Source organism: Lynx canadensis, chromosome C2, assembly GCF_007474595.2.
Source record: "Lynx canadensis isolate LIC74 chromosome C2, mLynCan4.pri.v2, whole genome shotgun sequence".
Taxonomy (NCBI): domain Eukaryota; kingdom Metazoa; phylum Chordata; class Mammalia; order Carnivora; family Felidae; genus Lynx; species Lynx canadensis.
Window position 1 is genome coordinate 132,964,774 of NC_044311.2, and position 20,577 is coordinate 132,985,350.

The following is a 20,577-nucleotide window of genomic DNA, read 5'->3' on the forward strand; positions in this document are numbered from 1 at the left end:
GTTTGAGATTAGTATTTTGTGTGATGTTTATAAATCTGTGACCCACATGGTCCAGTCTTAGATCAGGACCATATTCAAAATACACAGGCAAATATCTGAGGTATAATTTTGAAATAATTCTTTAAAAATTCTCATAGCCCGAACACTGTGAAGCAGATAAATAACAAACAACATATCTTAAACATATCTCTTTTTTCTCTCATCTTGTGTTCTCACACAAGATAGCTGCTTGTATTGTATTTCAAAATGTGCCCTACTGTTGTTCTCCAGCCCTGGGTGTGTGCTTTAGATCTTTTCCCCCAGCTGTCTTTCTTCCTGATTCTGAATGACAAAAGCCCAAAAGAATTGGTCGTGTTACATGGGAGGACCCTCTTTAGGAGGGGAGGACCCTCTTTAGGAGTCTGGAAGAGGGAAGCAGAGCTAATACAATTATCCATTAATACGTACTTTTTCTTTCACAGTTGATTCCTTTCCGTAGTTAACTCTAATGCTCAGTAATACTGTGTGTTAATAGGTATAATAGTTTTAGTACAAGTGTTTTTTGTTTTTGTTTTTTAGTTTAAATCTAAGTTAGTTAACATATAGTATAATAATAATTTCAGGAATAGAATTTAGTGATTCATCACTTACATATACCACCCAGTGCTCATCCCATCAAGTGTCTTCCTTAATGCCCCTCACCCATTTAGCCCATTCCCTCACCCAACACCCTGCCAGCAACCCTCAGTTTGTTCTCTATATTTAAGAGTCTCTTATGGTTTGTCTCCCTCTCTGTTTTTATCTTATTTTTGTTTCCCTTCCCTTATGTTCATCTGTTTTATTTCTTAAATTCCACATATGAGTGAAACCATATGGTATTTATCTTTCTCTGACTTATTTCGCTTAGCATAATACACTTTAGTTCCATCCACGTTGTTGCAAATGGCAAGATTTCAATCTTTTTGATCGTCAAGTAATATTCCATTGTGTAAATATATCATATCTTCTTTATGCATTCATCAGTGGACCTTTGGGCCCTTTCCATACTTCAGCTATTGTCAATAGTGCTGCTATAAATATTGGGGTGCATGTGCCCCTGTGAATCAGCACTCCTGTATCCTTTGGATAAATATCTAGTAGTGCAATTGCTGGGTCATAGGGTAGTTCTATTTTTAATTTTTTGAGGAACCTCCATATTGTTTCCCAGAGTGACTGTACCAGTTTGCATTCCCACCAGCAGTGTGCAAAAGGGTTCCTCTTTCTCCGCATCCTTGCCAACATCTGCCGTTACCTGAGTTCATTTTAGCCTTTCTGATAGGTGTGAGATGGTATCTCATTGCAGTTTTGATTTGTATTTCCCTGATGATGAGCAATGTTGAGCATGTTTTCATGTGTCTGTTAGCCATCTGGATGTCTTCTTTGGAAACGTGTCTATTCATGTCTTTTGCCCATTTCTTCACTGGATTATTTGTTTTTTGGGTATTGAATTTGATAAGTTCTTTATAGATTTTGGATACTAACCCTTTATCTGATACATCATTTGCAAAAATCTTCTCCCATTCCATCGGTTACCTTTTAGTTTTGCTGATTGTTTCCTTCGCTGTGCAGAAGCTTTTTATTTTGATGAGGTGCCAGTAGTTCATTTTTGCTTTTGTTTCCCTTGCCTCTGGAGACATGTCAAGTAAGAAGTTTGCTGCAGACCAGGTCAAAGAGGTTGTTTCCTGTTTTCTTCTCTAGGATTTTGATGGTGTCCTGTCTTACGTTTAGGTCTTTCATCCATTTTGAGTTTATTTTTGTGTATGGTGTAAGAAAGGGGTCCAGGTTCATTCTTCTGCATGTCGCTGTTATTTTTTCTGTTAAGTAGGCTTCATGCCCAGCTTGGAGCCCAAAGTGGGGCTTGAACTCATGACCCTGAGATTAAAATCTGAGCTGACATCAAGAGTTGGATGCTTAACTGACTGAGCCACCCATGGGCCCCAGGACAAATTTTAAGGCTGTTGTTTTGTTTTGTTTGAAAATGAGCCACCCTCATTGGTCAGGGGCTTTATAATCACACATATCTTGTGGTATCCCAAAGTCATAGAGAATATGACTCACACTCAATCACCAAGATCTATGAATTGCTTTCATAACCAGGACTTATTTTCCACTAAATAACTGTGTAACTCCTTAAAATCTGTTATTCCATTGAGCTCAGAGAAGTTCAGCATTGTAAACGGAATAGCAATTTCACCATCTTCTCAATGTACATGTCAAGTTTAAATTTGAGTACAAAACCATCACCTTTATAGTGGACAGAGAAAGTTCTGTTATATAGCATCAGGGAAAAGTGTGCAGGCTCTGAGGGCCATTGGAGGTCTACCAAGTGAGATCTAAGACTTTTTAATTCTAAAAACACTTTAATACATTTCTTCAAAAATTTCCAGGACCTAACCATTTGGCTAAATTAAAAGAAACTAAATCTAGTCTCTTTGCTTCAACTTCTTAAATATCTGTAAACTGGCAGTGGTTAAAAAAACATAAGTATAAAGAAAATTTGTAATCTTCATTATTTTCTCCATTACATCATGCAATAAAACTGACTTCCAAGAGTCACAACACAGACTCTCTTGATGAATGAGGCAATGGAAACTGGGCACACCAACCTCCTATTTTGAGTTGCATTAATTGTTGAAGCCCTCCTCCCTGCCCCAACCATGCCCCAAACATGGCACATCTTTTTTGGAAGAAAATGTTTTGGTCAAACTACTCATTCTTTATTGGTAATTGCTTAAGATTTGTTAATTGGTACAAACTAGCTTAGGAAAATGTTCCTAGCTTAGGAGGTAGGGTATAATATTTAGGTACCTTCACACTCTGGGCTCAAATAGAGCTCATATTTGAAACCTCTGATGTAAAATTTTCCTGCTTGACAGGACATGCGCCATTGTTGAGTTCCTTTGACAACTCTCTTGTTCTCTGTACCAACAGAGAAACTGACTTCTATTAGTAAGTAATAGAAACACTCCATGAAACAAAATTAAGAATACAGTATAATTCAATTAGCAAAAGTTTCAGAGGTATGGGAAAGAATGCTTTGAAATGCAAGTGTTAGGGTTCTCTAGAGAAGCAGAACCAATAGGATGCATATGTGGAGAGAAAGATTTTTTTAAGGAATTGGTACATGCGGTAGTGGGCACTGGTAAGTCTGAAATCTGTTGGGCAGGTTGGCAGGCTAAAAATACAGGCAAGAGTCGAAGAGTTCAAAATCCATTGGCAGGATTTTTGTTATGATTTTGAGGAAGTAGTATTTGTTCTACTCCCGGAAACCTCAATTTTTGTTCATATGGCCTTCAACTGTTTGAGACCCGCCCACATTAATCAGGGTAATCTCCTTTACTTAAAGTCCACTAATTGTAAATGTTAATACATCTACAAAATACCCATCACAGCAACATCTAGTGTTTGACCAACATCTAGTGTTCGACCAAAATGGGCACCACAGTCTAGCCAAGTTGAAACCTAAGATTACCCATCACAATGGCCTCCATTCAATAGTGTTTTCTCAAAGGCACAATGGTAATTAAGTTTAAAAATATAAATTCCTTAGTGAACAATATAAGGAATGTTTTCATTAAGAAAACATATCTTCTTGTTTTATTTTTCTTTGCTCTTTTCAATCAGTTGTGTGGTGGTAGAGATGGGGGAGAATGAGGGAGGGAAGATTGGATGTTTTCATGTGACTTCTTCTGCATAACCGTGTCAAATATTTGTGCTAGAGCTTTGAGAACAGTGTGTCCGTCATTAGAAAGGATCAAAATATGGACAAATAAGTAACTCACAATCTAGTGGAAGATAGAGATGTGAACAATCTATCTTCCATATTCCATATTCCATATTAGTTATTTTGTAAATTCATTCCCTCAAAGACATATAAAGACAATATAGTGTTGTGGGCATATAAAAGGGTTTGGATGTGATTGGGCTCCCACCTGAAAGGAAGTTTCACAGACTTGTGAAAGGGCAGCATTGCAAACCCTCCTTACCACTTTTCAATACAGGCAGGTAGAGGGGGAGAGGCCATAGTATGAGGAAATTGTTTCCAAGGTAGGGTTACTTCTCAGTTGCACCACAGAGTTGGGTAGAATTCACCAAATTCACATAGCAAGTCCTGACATTTGATGGCCTAATTAGAGTGATTATGAGTATGCTTTAAAAATGTGCTTTGTCAGCACATCCAATGGGATGTTTTCGTAAAGAGCATGTTCCCACTCCACACCTGGCCCAGGAGAAGCTCAAAACATGAAACTAAAGTTAGTACATTAATAATTGTTTGTGATGTGGTTGGCAAAAATATTTTGTAATTGTGCTCACAGGAGTGCTTTAGGGAGTTAATTGCAGCAGGTCAGGTTTTTCTCTACCTTGTAGGAATGTTTCAGTAACTCTGTGATATAAAAACTTTATATGTATGAGATACATGTATATAAATATTTAAAATTTCAGATATACAAATAAAAACTTTATCTCTCTTTTTGAAAGAGGGAGTGAGAAAGAGAATGAGAGAGATTCATGACAGGTTTATAATAAAGATGTATACATATATATATGTAAAGATTACAAATTTTCTTTATGCTTAATATATAATATATTGTACATATATAATATCTTAGTGCTTGTATACTAGCCTAAAGTGCTCACAAATACTTTTTTTTTCAGAAGGAAAGTGTGAGAATAGTAAACTAGCTATGACTTGTATATATCATGAGCAACAACTGAAACACAATGGGGGCAAAGCAAATAGAACAAAGTTGTTAAGTTGGTAATTTTGTTTTGTTTCGCTTTTGCTTTTAATTGCACACATGTAAATACTGAATTCACACAGTATTGAGGAACCAAAATGAACTGAAAAAATAATACTCCTCACCAGATACTCAGCATAAATGTTATATAAAAATGTAAACAATAATAGGATATGAAAATGTCTCAGAGCAACAGCTATTGAGGAAATATAATTCACCTGTCTTTTGATATGCATGTGTAGCTTATGCTAACTTCACTAGGGTATTTCAACTGTATGATCTGTGTTTAATTTGGAAGACCTTATGACTATTTTATTTTGAATTTTCTGTGATAGTACGGATATTATTCAATTTTATTATTTTTAATGCAGTGTTGGAAAGGGAAAAATTTACTTTACCCTTCAAAGTTTGTCCAGCTGGTCCAAGAATTAAATTTACATGACACGGATTAACAGGAGAAAAAACAAAGTTTAATAATAACGTGTGCACAGAGGCCGAATAATAAAATTGAAACCTAAAGAAATGACCAAGGCATATACTTTTTGGACAAAGAAACATAAATCAGTGAGGAATTGACAGGACAAAATAAATTTATGTTCAGGAGTTTCAGTTAGTAAGGAATTCTAAACAAAATTTGGGCTAGGTAGTAAATTAGTAAAAGTAACAAGGTTTGTTTATCTATTCAGCCCTGAAATCCCTATCTTTGGTGATAAGGATGTCTTTTTACCTCCTGGTACAGGGAAGATACCTTTCACTTGGGAGATTTATTTCCTGCTTTCAGGAGACAAAGGGGGGTCAGAGTGTTTGTTCTTGCACTGGCTATTTGTTAAGTAATTTTGATTCAAAATTATCAATATGCTATTGTTGCACATTGGAGCCTGGGGCCCTTCAGCAGGCAATTCATTAAATATATAACTAAATATTTAAAAAGTATTTCAGATTGTGGGATTATTCATGTATTTGTATTTACAAGTCAGAAAAAAATGATCTAGGAAAGACTTTCAAAAAGAAGTAAACCAGGAAGCACCACTGTTCTTTCTTTACACTCATTTCCTGCGTGTTTGAACTCTTCATCTCATGGTTTTGAAAACCGTTGTTGTGAGAGGACTCCCTAATTAATAGTTCTAGCTCAGATGATCCTCTGAATTTCAGTCTTGTATATCTGACAGTTAATGAACATCCTTACTTGGATGTCTGATAGGTCGTTCGTACATAACATGTCCCAAGAGGAATCCATGCTTGCCCTTGCTCCTTTACCCCCATAATCTCGTTGTTTATTTCAGTAGAACTCTTATACCCTTGGCTCAGGCCAATGATTTTGGAGTCAACAATGACTCCTTTCTTTCTCCAACACCCCTTAGGCCATCTATGAGCAAATCCTCTAGACTCATCCTTTGATTTTTAACTGTTTTTGAGTCACTCAAATGGCAAGTTTATATGCTTCAACTTAATACATCCAGAATCTGACTATTCTTATTTCCCTTATGATTTTCCTAGTTTACATTGTTGCATGAACTATTGCAATATTCATTCAGCTGGATTCTAAACAAGGTAGTTCACAGTGATCCTTTTATAATGTAAATTTGATTTTGTTATGCCTGCCCCCATCCTCCATTGGCTCCCATTTCATCTGTGGTTAAAAACAAAGGCCTTACAATAGTCTAGAAGGCCACACAGTAGCTACCCTCTTGTTCATCTTCTTCCTGCAATCCATCCTTTCTACCTCTTTTGTTTCATCTCCTATTATACTCCCTATCTTTCAATCCAGTGTAGTCTATAATAGTTTTCTATTGCTGTCAAAGCAAATGACCACAAATTTCCACAAATTTAGCAGTTTAAAACAATACAAATTTATTATCTCACAGTTCTGCAGGTCAGAAGTTGGGTTGGTTTAGCTGTTCTCTCTGGTTATGGGCAGAATTTTGTGCCTTATGTTTGTAGGACTGAGGTCCTTGTTTCCTTGCAGTTTGTCATCTAGGGCCTGCCCTTAGCTTCCAGAGGCCTCTTTCTGGTCCTTGCTCTGGGGACCTTACATCTGAGAGACAGCAACAGTGTTCAGTATTCTTTTCATACTTGGCATCTTTCTGGTTTACTCTTCTGCCAAATCTCTCTTGCTACAGCCAGAGAAAGTTCTCTGCCTTTAAGGTTCATGAGATTAGGTGAGACCTACCTCGGTAATCCAAGATAATTTCTTTATTTTAAGGTCTGGAACTTTAATTCCATCTACAAAGTTATTTTGCCTGAAATATAGTAGTTTCATAAGTTCTGGGAATTGGGACATGGTCAGCTTTGGGGGACTGTTATTCTGCCTACCACTGGGCCTCTTGGCCAAGCATGCTTCCATCTTAGGCCTGTATGCTTACTGTCTTGCTACATGGAATATTCTTCACCTGGATAATCATCACTTCTTTCAGGTTTCTGCTCCATTATCACCAGATTCTATCAGCTTCTTTGACCAGCCTTTAAAAGAAATATCCACTTGCCATTGCTCCTTTTTTTCCCCTTTAACCTTTTCTTTTATTCCTTTTTCTGACCATTGCCTGACATTGAATATATTTGTTTCCTTGTTTACTGTCTGTCTCCTTCTATGAAATCCTTTGTGAACAGGGACTTTGATTTATTCACCATTGTATTCCCACTACCTACAGCAGTTCCTGGCACATGGTAAATGTTTAATAAATATTTATTGAATGAATGCAAATCACCAAAAAAGCCCCAGAGCCCCCACTCCATTAATCATGTCTCAGAAAAATGAGTCAGCTAACTCTGAATTCACATAATAGAACAACTTAAAGAAAACTCTTACTCATAAGAATGTTACTAGTTTGTCAAATCCCTTGCTGAAGTCATTAGTTGCAACTTCTATAGCATCCCCTGATCTATCATAAAAGAATACAGAGTTTGGCATTTCTATCCTTGGCATACGTAAACTAGCTCAAAGGTTCCATTTCCTCCATCTCTAAGTGATGACAAGCTTTTTAATAATCTGTTCTGAAACTTGAAAGAGCTCAAGTCTGCAGTTAAGAATTCATTTTTTCCATCTTTCAAAATAAAGATATATGTTATTTGCAAATTCTTGGTATTTCTCTTATTTAAAATATTTCCTCAAAGATTACTGACAGCCCTAAATCTGTAAATGACTCTAGAATCAGAGATATTAATCCCCTCAAAATTACCATTCCTTCTTCTTCAATTCCCCTCTCTATGATGTTTGTTTTGTTTTTTCTTATTTAGAATTGCATTGCTTGGGGTGCCTGCGTGGCCTAGTCGGTTAAATGGTTAAACGTCCCATTCTTGGTTTCTGCTGAGATCAAGATCTCACAACTTACGAGTTGGAGCCCTGCAATGAGGCTCTGTATTGACGATGTGGAACCTGCTTGGTATTCTCTGTCTCCCTTTCTCTCTCTGTTCCTCCCCCGCTCTCGCTCTCTGTCTCTCAAAACTAAATAAATAAACATTAAAAAAAATAAAATTGCTTTGCTTGGAGCAAAGAATAAACACAAAATGAGATTTTGAAGGTTTTGCTTTCTAGCTCCATCTACACTGTGCAGAGATCTGAACACTTCCTCTGAACTTAGCCAAACAGCCCCTTGTGGAAGTATCAGCTCATCCTGACATTTAGCCTTCACCATTTTTAAGGTTTCAGCCCATGACTTTTATCTGTAGCTGATCCATCAAGCAGCACCTTGTGCAGTCTCTTTAGTTTCCTATACATTTTTCTCTTTTCTTTCCTCCTGGGTAATGTCTTTGATAATGTGGGCAGAATATTTTAGAGTTACCCAGCACTCCTAAGCCATTTTCCATTTAAGAATTTTCTCAATGCAAGCATACCTATCCTTCTAAATTAAAACAGATTTTTAAAAAATGTTTATTTATGGGGCACCTGGGTGGCTCAGTCAGTTAAGCATCTGACTCTTGACTTAGGCTCAAGTTATGATCTCACGATTTGTGGGTTTGAGCACCACATTGGGCTCTGCTCTGATGGCATGCAAGGCTTGCTTGGGATCCTCTCTCTCTCCCTCTTTCTTCGCTCATGTGCTCTGTTTCTTTCTCTCTCAAAATAAAGGAAAAAAAATTAAAAAAAAAATTTTAATGTTTATTTATTTATTTTGAGAGAGAGGGAGAGAGCATGAGCAGGGGAGGGGCAGAGAGAGAGAAAGACAGATAGAGAATCCTAAGCAGGCTCTGTCCTGCCAGCACAGTGCCCGACTCAGGGCTTGATCTCACAAACCGTGAGATCATGACCCGAACCAAAATCAAGAGTGAGATGCTTAACTGACTGAGCCACCTAGGCCCCTCTAAAACAGATGTTTTAAAAATAAAGTTTTGAACCCATGCTAACTGCAGGCAACAAAATGTATTATATATATAGTGGATCAGTTTTTTCTCAAAGTGTGGTCCCTGGATCACCTGAATCAGAATCACAAGACAGCAAGGGAATACTTATGACAATGTAGATTACCAATTACTGAATCAGAATTGGAAGGAGGTGGATGAGAGGTGTGGGAATCAGCATTTAAAATTTTTTTTTAACGTTTATTTATTTTTGAGACAGGAAGAGACAGCATGAACGGGGGAGGGTCAGAGAGAGGGAGACACAGAATCTGAAACGGGCTCCAGGCTCTGAGCTGTGAGCACAGAGCCTGACATGGGGCTCGAACTCATGGACCGTGAGATCATGACCTGAGCCGAAGTCGGATGCTTAACCGACTGAACCACGTGGCGCCCTGGGAATCAGCATTTTAAATAAGTTTCTCAAGCATATTCTTTAAAGTTTGAGAACTTTATCTGTCAAGGATATGCAGAAGCATAAATCCCTGCTAGTAAGGAGACAGTAGTATATTTAAGATGATAAAGCCTAAAAATAATACGTGGCGAATGAATGGCATAGAAAATAAAGTACACTTGACTCAGCAAGTCCAGCTATTGGGGGTGCGGTGAGGGGGATTCTGGTTTCACAGAACAGGTGTGTATTTGTCATAAGAGATACTTAAGAACTGTTTATTAATGACAGAGCCGTGCTGGAAGATGAAGAAACCATACTTTTTTTTTAAAAATCTTTTTTTTTTTTAATCTATTTATTTAGAGAGAGAGTGCACACACACAAGTGGGGAGGGGTGGGGAGAGAAGGAGAGAGAATCCCAAGCAGGCTGTGCTGACAGCCCCGATGTGGGGCTCGATCCCACCAACCGTGAGATCATGACCTGAGCCAGTACCAAGAGTTGGACGCTTAACCTACTGAGCCACCCAGGCACCCCTTTCCACTACTTTTCTTTCTTTCTTTTTTTTTAATTAGGCAGTTTCTTTCTTTCTTTCTTTCTTTCTTTCTTTCTTTCTTTCTTTCTTTTTAATTAATATCCAAGTTAGTTAGCATATAGTGCAACAATGATTTCAGGAGTTGATTTCTTAACATCCCTTACCCATTAAGCCCATCCCCCCTCCATCAATCCTCTGTTCTCTATATTTAAGAGTCTCTTATGTTTTGTCCCTCTCCCTGTTTTTATATCATTTTTGCTTCCCTTCCCTTATGTTCATCTATTTTGAATCTTAAATTCTTCATATGAGTGAAGTCATATGATATTTGTCTTTCTCTGACTAATTTTGCTTAGCATAATGGCCTCTAGGTCCATCCCTCTCCACTATTTCTTAAGAGAATTTGGACTTGCTAAGAATAAGGGGAAGGCATTTTAAGAACTACAGTAAATTTAGTTGAATGTAAGTAAAAGAAGTGTGCATTTACCAACGTAGCAGGAAGGATGGAGGATTTGCTTGAGAGTCTGATGAAAAGGTAGATTGTGATCATATTGTGAGCAATTTTGAATATTAGAGTGAAGGATGTAGATAGTGGAGAACTGCTGAAAATTTTGGGATAAGATAAAAGGAATGTATTAGGAAAATTAACCTATAGTTGCTACTGGGAATGATAAGAGGGAAATGCCAGAGCCAGGGAAAAATGGGAGGAGGAGCTAGCTTCATGTTCCATAATGAGAAAATTCAGACCCAAATTGATAAAAGAATAGATGTGTGACCAAATTTAAAGAATGGATCAATAAAACATGGAAACTAGTTTAATTCTAGTCTAGTTTAGTAGTTTCCTTCTTCTTTTAGTTGACTTAACATTTTAGCTGCAATTTTTAAAAAGCAAGGAATTTACTCTTTCTCATACCATTGTAGGGCCCAACATTTCTTTCTTTTCAAAATTAACTAATTAGTCAAATATAAATCTTACATTTAGACCATTAAAGCACTATATTAAAATGCCAGGTAATTCAACAAACCATTAAAAAGAAGCATCTACTTCTTGTTAGTCACTGTGCCAAGTTCTAGTTCATTAGAAATGCATAAGATATGAGTTGTTTTTTTTTTTTTTTTTTTTTTTAATTAGGGTTCTCCAAAGAAACAACCAATAGGATGTATACATATTAAAGAGTTTTTGTTTGTTTGTTGGTTGGTTGGTTGGTTGGTTGGTTTTAAATAAGGAATTGGCTCATGTTATTATTTTGGAGGCTAAAATGTCCCAAGATCTGTAGGATGAATTGGTAAACTAGAGACCCAGGAGAGTCAATGGTGTATTTCTAGTCTAATGGTCAGCAGGTTCAAAACTCAGGAGAGCTGATGTTAGTTACAGTTAGAGTCTGAAGGCAGGAGAAAAGCCAGTGTCCCAGTTTGAAAGCAGTCAGGCAGGAGGAATTTTCTCTTACTTGGGGAAGGGTCAGCTATTTTGTTCTACTCAGGACTTCAAGTGAATAGATGAAGCCCACCCACATAATGGAAGGCAATCTGCTTTACTCAGTTTGCTGACTTAAATGTTAATCCCATTCAGAAACACCCTCACAGAAACTCAGAATAATGTTTGACCAAATATTTGCTCACCACTTGCAAGCCCAGTCAAGTTGACACATAAAATTAGCCATCACAGTTGCTGTTCTCAAGGAACTTACAATTTACTAGGGAAGACAGACAAGTAAAATAATAATACATAATTTTAATGTTTCAATATGGGTTATTTTTAAAGTGCTATGAAAACACAAAGGGGAGAATGATAAGTTCTGTCTGTGGAGAGAGGGGATGTCAATGAACTTACAGGAAAAATAGCTTTTGTTTAGAAAAACACCTGGGTGAGTTGTTTTGTTTATGGGTATCAGGCTCTCTGAGTACAGTGAGAATAACCCAGGAGATCTCTAAGGCATTCTGAGTGGGAAATAATGTGCATTTGAGGGTTAGATACAGCCAGGAGATTAAGAGCTAGAATCTAAGAAGAAATCAAAACAACTAAAAAATATATTGGACAATTCTTGAATGGAGAAGACACTCAGATGAAAATTTCTAAGATTCAGGATTAATAAGGACTCTTAAAAAGAGGAATATATTATTTTTTTTTGAATTTGAAAATAGTATTAAATGAAAAAATTTAAACACCTGCAAAAAAAGAATAGCACAATCCATATCCATCAAGATTTAACAGTTATCAAGATTATGCCACACTTGTTTAATCTCTTTTCTCTCTTTGCTGACTATTTGGAAAGAAATCTCAGAAATCCTACTATTTCACTTCTGCATACTTCATGATGCATCTCTGAAAAAGAAAGTGAACTTTAAAAAAAACAAAATTTAATCCACTTTTACAAACAAAATTCATAATCACATCTTGATATCATTTTGATATTGTCAAATACCTTTAGTCCATATTAAAATGTTTCTGATTGTCTCAAAAATTTCTTCATACAGTGTGGTTGCCTGAGTCATAATTCATAATGTGTGTAAAGTTCACACATTACATTTGAATGTTTTAACTCACAAGTCTTTTAATCTAGAGAAGACCTCCTTCCTTTTTTTGTTTGTTCTAATATTCATTTCTAAGTTATTTTTTGCATTGTTCTGCAATATAATTCTCTACCTTGTGCTATATACTTTTAGCAAATTCAGCTCCCCATTCAGCTTGAGTCATAGGTTCTTACGAGAGCAAAAGAAATGGGGAAATGTTTTCCAAGAGAGTGGTGGATTGTGGAAAAAAGAATTCAAGTGCGGAAGTTGACATTGATGGCATAGATCAAGAAGATAAAGGAAACAGAGATGGAAAAGAGAAAGTTAATGTAGAGAAACAGGCCTCTCCCATCTCCCTCATACCTGCTGAAGGAAGTGAACCAAATTTGAGAAAAATGGAGACGTTAAGTGTAGACTTTAAGGTAATTGTAGAAAGACCAGTATTATATTAAGAAAATGATGGAAATCTGAATAGTGAAATGTATTTAATCCTCAAAATAGATTTTTGTTATGTTGGCATTGTAGACTCTTTAGCTTAAATATAGAACTGACAGTTTTTTCTTGAGGGAAGGATAGATTATGACATTTACTGTAGAATTATGTAGAATTCAGTGGTAAACGGTTTAGTAAAGTTTTACAGTTTGTTGCTTTTATAGTCTTAGACTATAAAATAAAACAGTTGAACTGAAAATGTCTTGCTTTTACCCAATTTCATCTCCCCATTGCTTTCCACACTCTTTTGCTTTTTGTTGGCCAGCACACTGCTTCATTTTACGCCAAGCATTTGGAAGTGTCAAATAAAAGTACTGTTACAGTTAGGCAACAGCTGACTTTGTTTTTACTCAAGTGTGAGATAGCACCTACAGATGTCAACTTGGATTCTTTTTTAATGAAATAATTTTTATGAATTCCAGATACACTAAAACATTTCCAGAATTACCTTTGAAAATGTAGTGTACAGTAATCAATTTAGATTCCAGCAACAACTTAAATATATCAAATTCTCATTCCCATAGAGACCTGGTGAGATCAATACAATAGTATTAGCAATTTTACCTTTTTAAAAAAAATTCACTCTTGATATCCTTTTCATTTTATACATTTCTCTACAGATTGTCATTTTATACATTTCTCCATGTTAATGCCATCTAAGGCAGACTGTAAGCCAAAGGCACATTTGTGTTGCCAAGGCACAGTAGGCTAGACAGCACTTGATTATGGTGACAATGAAGGAAGATTGGATTTATTTCTTACTATTTAAAAAAGTGTCTGAATTTGGGAAATTTCAACAGGAAGCAAACATGATTGAGAATTGAGGTATACATAGCTTACATATTTCCAGTTTTAGCACCATATAGTAAAAGATTCAGAGTGGACAGTTTGGAGTCAACAAAATTCACATGTTTTTCAGGAGTGAAGGGTTTTACAGTCTTTAGGTTAAAATTGGGATCTGAGTTTAAAAAGTCTGTGAGATACAAAGTTTAAGGGTTCAGCGGGAAACTTAAGAGAATACAATGTGAGTTAACAGCCTTAGGAAAGATCAAGGATGGGAAGAAGTATAAAAAGAACAGATAACGAGTTGCATATTAATATGGAGTCTCAGTTAAAAGAAAATTAGGGCAAACTGGTAAAAATTTCCAAAGGGCAACATTTAGGAGCCACAAGCCAGGTTGGTAACTCAGGTAGTCATTAGTGGTATAACTTATAATTAAAACTAAAGGGGTTAGACTTGAGTCAAAGCCTGTGTTGATAGGTATGAAAGGTTTGAAGGAGGGAGCTTAGATTCTGGCTAGAGTCAAGAATCAACATGGTCCCAAAGTTTAAGTCTAATTCTTTATTTTATTTTATTTTATTTTCATAAATGTTTATTTATTTTCATGAGAGAGAGAGAGAACACGTGCCAGCCGGGGGTACGGGCAGAAAGAGGGAGACAAAATCCGAAGCAGGCTCCAGGCTCTGAGCTGTCAGTACAAAGCCTCACGTGGGGCTCTAACCTACGGACGTGAGATCATGACCTGAGCCGAAGTTGGATGCTTAACCAACTGAGCCACCCAGGCACCCCACGTCTAATTTTTTAAACCTATGCTAAGGTAATTGTATAACATGAAACCACACCTGGAATGTTTTTTATATATGTGAAACTTATATCTCAGAATGACCTCACATACACTAGTAAAGATTAGCAGGTCTTTTGGTCTTCTAAAATAAAGTTGAACAGAAGAAGAAAGAAAATCTCAAAAGGTCATGAACCCAGGAGTATGATCTTTAGAAAAGAGATTTCATCTCAAACTTTACATAATAGTAATGCCCTATATGGGAAGATCTGCCAACTGGGACCTGCCTGGGGCAGAATAAGATAGTGGTACCTCATTCTATCACAGCTAAAAGACAAAATACTTTTTAAGGCTGCAAAATTTCATTCATGTTGCTTATCTTTTTGAATTCTGTCTTTATGCACTAAAAAGAGATAGCCTAAACAGGGCTCTTTTTGGACTATATTCCTTTTAGCAAAATAGCTCTCTACTAAGTCAGGAATCAGATTTACAAAAATATCAAAGGGAGCTTTTCAGATGTACCTAGAGAAAGATTAGTTGGTGAACTTGAACTAGCTATTTCCATTTAGTACGTTGAACCTCTTAGTTTACTTATCTATCCTTCAATACTCTAGCTTGCTCTGGAAATCAATAGAGAAAAATAATGGTGGTATCTCATGCATGTGATCTGCCAAAGACTGCATTTTGGAGGACTGTAGAGAGAATTAAAAATAGAAGTATCCACAATCATTGGTAGAGATGTGCTAAAGGCCACCTTTACTGGTCCTAGATGAAAGAGGATACCATTTTATAGCCCCTGATTCCTTCAAAACAACCACAACCCCATAGTACTGTTCTCTAATAAAGATGTAGATTACAAGGAGGTGGATTCTATAGAGAAGAAATGAATAAAAGTTATCTCAAAATGAAGTAATGCTGAAACACACACACACACACACACACACACACACACACACACACACACAGAAAAGCCTAAATAAAAATTTTTAGGATGGATCTTGGAGGAGCTCTTAGAAATTATGTCCCTAGGGGCACCTGGATGACTCAGTTGGTTAAGTGTCCGACTTCAGCTCAGGTCATGATCTCGTGGTTCATGAGTTCAAGCCCCGCATCGGGCTCTGTGGTGACAGCTCAGAACCTTGAGCCTGCTTCAGATTCTGTGTCTCCATCTCTCTTTGCTCCTCCCCAACTCGCGCTCTGTCTCTCTCTGTCTCTCAAAAATAAACATTTTTAAAAAATTAAAAAAAAAAGAAATTATATCCCTTAATAACCTTCTTTTGAAAATGACTAAGACCTAGAGAAGTAAACTAACCTGTCCAAAGGCTGGTTAGTGACAGAGCCAGTACTAATACAGATTCCCAGTTCGGTACAGTTTCTAAAATTGCTATTCTTTGCTCTGCTAAGGCATAATAATTATAAGCATCAAATATTTGTAAAATATCTTCTCTATAATAGGATATCTTTCTTTTTATTTATTAGTAATTTTATAACTTTTAATTTATTTAGCAAATTAGATTACTTTTCTTCCAGTGCACCATATATTTCACTAGCAGGTAGTCCCATGCACCCTCATGAACCATCCCATTTCACTCTCACCTGGTGTCTGAAGGATGGAGTTATTCAGGCATTTCTTTCTTTCTTTCTTTCTTTCTTTCTTTCTTTCTTTCTTTCTTTCTTTCTTTCTTTCTTAAAATTTTGTTTAAATCCAAGTTAATTAACATATAGTGTAATAATGGTTTCAGGAGTAGAATTTAGTGATTCATCACTTGCATATAACATCCAGTGCTCATCCCAACAAGTGCCCTCCTTAATTCCCATCACCCATTTATCCCATCCCCCACTCAGCACCGCACCAGCAACCTTCAGTTTGTTCTCTGTATTTAAGTCTCTTATGGTTTGCCTCCCTCCCTGTTTTTATCTTATTTTTACTTCCTTTCCCCATGTTCATCTGTTTTGTTTATTAAATTCCACATATGAGTGAAAATCATATGATATCTTTCTCTGACTTATTTCGCTTAGTGTGATACGTTCTAGTTCCATTCACATTGTCACAAATGGCAAGATTTCATTCTTTTTGATTGCTGAGTAATATTCCATTGTATGTATATACCACATCTTCTTCATCCATTCGTCAGTTGGTGGACACTTGGCTCTTTCCATACTTTGGCTATTGTCAATAGTGCTGCTATAAACATTGGGGTGCATTTGCCCCTTCACATTAGCATTTTTTGTATCCTTGGTTAAATACTTAGTAGTGCAATTTCTGGGTCATAGGGTACCTCTATTTTTAATTTTTTGAGGCACCTCCATACTATTTTCCAGAGTGGCTGCACCAGTTTCCATTCCCACCACCAGTGCAAAAGTGTTCCCCTTTCTCTGCATCCTTGCCAACACCTGTTGTTTCCTGAGTGGTTAATTTTAGCCATTCTGACAGGTGTCAGGATGTATCTCATTGTGGTTTTGATTTGCATTTCCCTGATAAAGAGTGGTGTTGAGCATGTTTTCATGTGTCTGTTGGTCATCTGGATGTCTTCTTTCGAAAAGTTTCTGTTCATGTCTTTTATACACTCATTCAAGCATTTCTTAAGCTCATGACAACTACTAATATACTTTAAAAATATTTCAAACTAAAATGGTTTTAAGCTGCAAAATTTACTTTAATATTAAATTGGTTTTTCTTATGGATATTTCCAGCCTTTTATCTAGAACTATACTTCTAGAAATGACTCCCTAGAAAAATACTTTAAAAAACTTAAAATTCACTTTGTTCTTTTTTCCCAAAGTGTTTGGCTATTCTGGATCTTTTGCATTTTTATATAAGTTTTAAAATCAGCTTGCCACTTAAATGATATCTTAACAATATTGAGTCTTCTAATCTGTGAAAATGGTATATCTGTCCATTTACTTAGGTCTTCTTTAATTTTTCTCAGCAATGTTTATGGTTTTTAGTGTATAAGTCATAAACCTCTTTCATCAAATTTATTCATAAGCATTTCGTAATTTTGATGCTATTGTAAATTTTCAATTTCAGTTTCTAACTGCTCATACTAATTTCTAGAAATATAATTGTTTTTTTGTATGTTGATTTTGCTATCTTACTAAACTCAGTTTTAGTTCTTGTAGCTTATTTGCAATTTCTTTAGGATTTTTACATAAACGAGCACATCATTTATGAATAAACAGATTTGTGTTTTCCTTCCTAATCTGTTTGCTTTTATTTTTTTCTTCACCTTATTATGGTGTTAGAACCTCTGTACAATGTTGAATAGAAGTGGTGGAGTGGACATCCTTCCCTTCCTATTTTAGTAGGGATGTGTTTAGTCTTTCACCATTAATGTTAATACTAGCTATAGGACTTTCATATATGTCTCTTATCAGGACGAGGAAGTTTCCTTCTATTCCTGTTTTACTGAGGTAACATACAAACTGAAAAAGTAATTGTCAGCTTGGCATAATTTTGAGTAATTAAAACATTACATCTCAGTTATGTTTCTCAATTTTTATGTATGTCATCTTTTCAACAAAATCTTCTTCAATAATAATAATAGCTGAATCAGTTAAAACTCTTTCTTTGGGCAGAAAAAAACCACATTGACTGAAGTAAAAAGGCGGGTTTGATTGTGTAACTGAAAGTCATTCACACTGACCTGTGATGCCATTCGGCCCATTTCTCTCTCCCAGCATCTCTGCTCTCCTATTTGTCACTATACTAAGACATCCTTTCTTTCTGTGGTGGCCAAAATGGCTCCAGCAGTTCCAGACCTTACATCTTTTCAACCTTAAGACCACCCGTGGAGAATGTCTGCCTCTGTCTTGGAAGTCTCAGCAAAAGTCTTGTTGCATTTTTGCCTTAGATTGGGTAACTTATCCATCCTTCAACAAATTAGCCTGGCCTGGGAAGTATGAGGAGTCAAATGGCTCAGGCCTGTGTCCAGTGTACCACCTGGAATTGGGGTTAGGCCTGAGCCAAAAAACACACACAGCCTGAGAGTGGCTGATGTCCTACCCTGAAGAGAAATAAGGATATGGTTACCAAAATTAGAGGAATAGATTATGACTTCCCAGAATCAATAACAGTTCAGTGTGCTAATATTTGTTCAGCACACAATATGTATGAAACCCCTTAAATATCTTCATTTATTTCCCTCAAAACAACCCTATAGCATAGGGACTGTTGTTATTCCAGTTTTCCAAATGAGGAACTGAGGTTCAGAGATGTCACACAGATTCAAACTCAGGTGGTCTGACTTCAGTGGCCAAGCACTTAAACCAAGATGGCTCTAGATAGCATATTTAAATTATGGACAATAAGATAGGAAAGGTGGAGGCATAAAATACCTGCTAACTGAATCTGTCCCTTTTTGTTAGGAGTACAATAGCTTTCCTGGGAGCCTTTAAATAGTAAATGTCCACTTATATTTCATTAGCCAGAGGTGAATCATATGTCAGCCACTAGCTGGAAGACATTTAGGGAAATAGGTTTTTATAACTGGTTATTTTTCTACTCCAAAGAAAATTGAGGTCCTGCTTTTCAGAAGGAAGGAGGGAAAGACTATTGGATAGGCAATTAGCATATATAATATTAATACTAAAACCCACTTCTCTGTTTATCCAATATTATGCAATCAACCACCCCCAAATCTAGTGACTTAAAACAATGATGACATTTAATTTGCTCACAAATTTGCATTTTGGCAGGGTTCAGCAGGGACAGGTTCTCTCTGCCCTATTCTGCATTAGTTGGACTGGCTCAAGGCTGAAGGCTAGATATGAAGCCTTACTCATTGAATCACGTATCTGGAGAATTATGGCTATTACCTGGTACCTCCACTGGACAGTGACTGGAACACCTTCATGTGGTGGCTCTTCTGTGTAGCTGCTTGTCTTCCTCACGATATGGTGGCTGAGTTCTAATAACAAAGGCAAAGTTCTGTTGCCTCTTATGACTTAGCCTGGAAGTCATATGGTTTCACTATTACTGCTGGAGCCATAGGCCTATGTCAATTCAAAGGAAGGGGACTTGGCATCTTATATTGTAAGAACATGCGAGATGGGATACATCTTGGTGCTATATATTGGTGTTACCTGTGGAAGATATAATCTGCCAGTAAGTGCTTACCTGCTACTAGGCTAATGTCTGAACATGAATATTTCATTTCTACAAACATCAACCAAAGCATTCTTTTTCCTTCCTTCCTTCCTTCCTTCCTTCCTTCCTTCCTTCCTTCCTTCCTTCCTTCCTTCCTTTTTTCTTCTTTCCCTCCTTTCTATTTTTTCTAGCGTTTTTAAAATTTTTTTAACATTTTTACTTATTTTTTACTTATTTTTTTTTTATTTTTGAGAGTCAGAGAGAGAGAGAGTGTGAGCAGGGGAAGAAGAGAGGAGAAGAGAGAGAGGGAGATAGAACGTGAAGCAGGCTTCAGGCTCTGAGCTGTCAGCACAGAGCCCGACGTGGGGCTCGAACCCATGAACCGTAATATCATGACCTGAGCCAAAGTTGGACACTTAACCGACTGAGCCATTCAGGTGCCCCTAGAGTACTCTTTTTAAAAACAAAAGCTGGACCATGTTGTTTATTCTCTTAAAATGCTTCAGTTCTTCCTATTACAACTTAAATACAATAAAATCTTTTTACCATGGTTTGTGAGCCTGCTTTCTGTCTCTAATTTCATCTTATTTTATTTTCCCCCTCACTGGCTGTGCTTCTGTTAAAGGACATGTCAGTTGTGTAAACATTTCAGCTTCTTTTATGCTTCTAGTCCTTTGTACATGCTGTTTGCTCCACCAGGGGCTCTCTTCCTCCAGTGCATTGAATGGACCCCGGATCATTCTTTACCTTCTTAGAAGGCTTCTAAATAGGTGATCAGCTAAGATGTTATATATCAACATTTATTTTTACTCATTTATTATTTACTTCACCCTCTGAAATGAAGCTTCACAGCTGTAGAAACCTCATCAGTTTGGTCATTGCTGTATATCTATGTATACTACTGTGCATGACA